We start from the raw sequence: 4,535 nt of genomic DNA on the forward strand, positions 1-4,535 counted from the left end.
GAGAAACCCTGTCTCGAAAAACCAAAAAAAAAAAATAATAATAATAATAAACAAAACAAAACAAAATTTAAAAAAAAAGAATAAAATACTGTAAAAGGAATGAATCTGGAAGAAAAATTGACAGACATAAAAAATAAATAAATAAAGCCTGGGCATCACGGTACACACCTTTAATTCCAGGATTCAGGAAGCAGAGGCAGGAGGATATATGTGAGTTTGAAGAGAAAGTTCCAGGACAGCCAGGGTTACACAGAGAAAACCTGTCTGGAAAACAACAACAAACAAACAAATTAAAGGTAAGATAAAAAATAAAAATGAGGGCTGGAGAGATGGCTCAGAGGTTAAGAGCATTGCCTGCCCTTCAAAAGGTCCTGAGTTCAATTCCCAGCAACCACGTGGTGGCTCACAACCATCTGTAATGAGATCTGGTGCCCTCTTCTGGCCAGAATATTGTATACATAATAAATAAATAAATATTTAAAAAAAATAAAAATGAACAAGAACTGGCGCATAGTGATTGTGCATATTTATGGGATGCAGTGTAACACAAGACCCTATCTCAAAAATTGAATGAGGACCAGTGAGATGGTGGTTCAGCGGTCAGGATGCTGGCACTGAGGGTGACCACCTGAGTTCCCCTGAGTCTGATTCCTGGAAAGCACACTGTGGCGAGAACTGACAGAACCGACTCCTGAAAGGTGTGTCAGATGCATAAGCTTTGTCTGTGCCCTCCTAGGGCTAGGCATGGTGGCTCATACCTGGGCAAAAGCAGGGGAACTCAACCCACGTTCAAGGCCAGCCTGGCTTACGTCGTGAGACTCAAGGGAGCGACACAGAGGTGGGAGAGGAGAGTGGGGCTCAGGCAGCTTCAGCACCCTGTGCCCCGCTGCAGAAGCAATCCACAAACACTGACGGGGGCGGGGGTGGGGGCGGGGAAAGAGGACAGGGAGCGCAGGCCGGGAATTCATTTCCTCCTGGATATTAAAAAGATGTTATCAGGCAGGAGGAAGCCTGCCTGGGCAGCCGGCGCTGGGATGGGCTGCTGCAGACCGGGCTCTATCTCCCGGCGCATCTACACACCAGTTCTGTGAACGCAATAAAGCGAGTCCTGGCACCATTCTAGGTCTCCTTCCACCCCTCCAAAGCCCAGCCAAGAAAGGCAAACAGAGCAGATCCCACGCTCCTGCCCAGCCCAAAACATCCGCTTCATCTGACTCTGCCCAAAAAGTGACACTGTAGCGCCTTGCGCTGTAGCCTTACCTAGGTTCTAACTTCTAAGGTTCACACACACACACACACACACACACACACACACGCATAAAAAGAAGGTCATGGTGGGGCTGGAGAGCTGACTCAGTTAAGTGTCTTTTGTGCAAGCACGAGGACCTGAGTCTGGATCCCCTGCACCCAAGCAAAAGCCAGGCAAGGTGACCTAGAACTGACGGGGAGGATGGGGTGGGAAGGCAGATCCCTGGAGTCACTGGCTAGTCGGATAGGGTGGATAGACTGGAACCCATGGGTAAAGAGTGCCTGCGGTATAGTCATGAGGAGGGGCGTTTGGATGCCAGAACATCTCCCCTGACAAGCCAGCATCCCAAGCACACCCATAGCCCCAGATATCCAGCGTTGGCCTCTAGCCTCTAAAAACGTGTGTAAACACACACACACACACACACACACACCATATTCTCATTTTTAGGCCTCACCTGAGCTCTTTAGGTAGCCCTGAGTTTCATCCCCAGCATAATTGAACCATCTGTTAGTGGCTCACTCAGGATTTGGGAGCCTGAGGCAGAGGATTGCTGAGACTTCAAAGCCAGCCTGACTACATAATGAGCTTCAGGCCTTCCTAAATTACAAAGTGAGACCTTGCCAAAAAGAAAAGAAAAAAGAAAAAGGAAGCATCTATAAGTCCCCGTACCCACCCTACCTCACCCAGTTCCCTTCTCTCTCTCTGCTCAGAGGCAATGGCCCCCTGGAAGAAGTATACTTAACTCTCTTGTCTGTTCTCTCTCTCTCTCTCTCTCTCTCTCTCTCTCTCTCTCTCTCTCTCTCTCTTTTAATTTGAGCACATATTTGGGGAAAATAAAAGGAATTCCACTATGGAAGTGGCATTGAAGGACCCTTTCAAGCCAGACTCTTTGGACTCATAACTATATAATCTTAGCACCAGAGGCTGAGACAGGAAGATTGCAAGGTCTGGAACATCTTAGGGCTACCTAGGGGGATGGCCTGTATGGAGAAAGAGAGAGGAGAGAGGAGGAGAAAAAGGGATAGAGGGATGGAGGATTGGCAGGGGGTCGATGGTGGGAGTGGGGACCAGGGAAGGAGGAGGCTTTCTACATAAACTCAGGATACCATTAAGGGCTCAGGATTTAGGCACATCTCAGGTGTCTGCTTAAGAACATGAACCCCGCCCTCCGACTGCGGGCCTCTGAGACATCCAGATAATTACAGAGTGCCCAGAGATTCCAGATGTTTATCAGGAGGCAGCTGGACTCCTGCTTCAGGGATAGTGCCACTGGTTCTGTGGGTCAGGAGGTCGGCGTCAAACAACTTCTGTATTCTTTCTCCGCTGCAGGAGTAGTTTCTCTTAAATACTTGCTAATTTACCTATCTATTTATCTTCTGTCCTGCTATTTTTAAGATAGAATCTCACTTTGTAGCCTAGGCTGACCTTGAACTCAAAGTGACCCTCTTGCTAAGTGCTGAGAAGATAAACAATTTCAGTTATGGCTACAATTTGGCTGAGTGTACCTCAAATGTTTATGTGTCACTGACTTGATCTAGAGGGTGACATTGCTGGGAAGTGGCGACACTAGAAGGTGAGGCCTAGGGAAGGTCTCTAGTCACTGGGGACAAGCCCTTGTGGAAACCAGGCGGCCCTAGCCTCAGTCTGTCTCCTGCTGCCTGGATTCGGAGCACTTCATCCCGCCCATAGGCTCCTGCCGAGCTTCCTCACCTGACGCTAAGAGTGATGGAGCTACCTGATGCTGGGGCAGGACTCCATAACACCTGTCAAAGTGACCTCTCTAGTTAGTTAGGCTGTGTGTGTGTGTGTGTGTGTGTGTGTGTGTGTGTGTGTGTGCGCGCGCGCGTGCACACTCGTGGGGTCAAAGGAGGGCGCTGAGTGTCCTCTATTGTGGGTCACCTGTTTCTTTGAACCAGTCTCTCCCTGAACTTGGCGCTCACACTTTCTCATCTAAACTGGAAGCCAGCAAAGACCAGTGTCCTCCTGCCTCTGCCTTCCATGAAACTGGATTGCAGGCAGTGGTAGAAACATCTAGCTCCTTACAAAGGCTCTGGGATCCAAACTAAGGGTCTCATGATTACACCGCAGCCTCATGCCCTTCACTGCTAGGCTGGGTTTTTTGTTTTGTTTTGTGTGTGTGTGTGTGTTTGGAGACATTCTTTCTATGTAGTCCAGGCTAGCCTCCATTCCCAGTGTCATAGGTGCTGCACTACGCTAACAGGAAGCTGACTAACATGATGATCTTGTAATGGGTGAAGGCATTTTTCTCACCATGAGCCTCACTTTCCCTACTTGCTTTGGAGCACTAACTCAGAGCCTACCTAAACCTATGTCTCCCAAATTGCAGTTCCCAAGACTCCCAAATAACGCTCCTTTATGTTTGCACTTTCTAAGCTTAAAGTGACATTTTGTCTGTCTCAAATCACGAAACAAAATACTGTTTAGCTTTACACATCTCTGAACTTTCCATAAATGTTGTTTAGTTTTTAGACAGGTTCTCACTGTGTAGCCCAGGCTGTACTCCAACGCTCCCATGCAAGCATTGACCAGACTGGACTGATTAGCTTCTGAGATGAGATCTAGACTGCCCTCAGATGCCATCTTGGACTCAGCCTGCCGAGTTGGGGATCTTAGGGGATCATCACCCCGGCTCTAAGGTTTATCTAGGGAGGTTTGGCTTTGTCACAAGGGGTGAAATTTGATTGTATCAGTCACAGTCTGTGATCTCAACGGAAGTGTTTTCTGCTGTCAGGCTGTCCCAACCCTCAACACTTTAGGCAACTCTGGTTTTTACAGCCTTTTCTTCCCATTCAGTTTTTTTTTTTGGTGGGGGGGAATGGGGGGAGAGAAAAGGCTTTCTTTTAAGGTTTATTTTTATGTATATGTGAGTGTACAGGTGCCTGTGGAGGCCAGAAGAGGGCATTGGCTCTCCCGGATCTGGACTTACCGGCAGTTGTGAGGCACCTGATAGGGGTCCTGGGACCTGAACTAGACTCCCCTGGCAAAGTAGCAAGTGTTCGTGACTTCTGAGCCCTCTCTCTAGTCCTGTGAGGCAGAGGGCCTTTTTTAAGACAATATTTCACATTGCACCACAGGCTGGTCTTGAACTTGAAGCAATCCTGTGTCCTGAGTACACTAGGCTTAGGGATGGGAGCCACCATGCTTCCCCCCCCCCCTCTCGCCACCCGTGGAATCTCACTATGTTGCCCGGTTAGTATTTCACTTCCAATTGTCTTTGCTTCTCCTGCTTCGGTCTCTGAAGTAGCTGGAACCACAGCTGTGG

The sequence above is a fragment of the Microtus ochrogaster genome (assembly GCF_000317375.1).
Source record: "Microtus ochrogaster isolate Prairie Vole_2 chromosome 14 unlocalized genomic scaffold, MicOch1.0 chr14_random_1, whole genome shotgun sequence".
Classification (NCBI taxonomy): Eukaryota; Metazoa; Chordata; class Mammalia; order Rodentia; family Cricetidae; genus Microtus; species Microtus ochrogaster.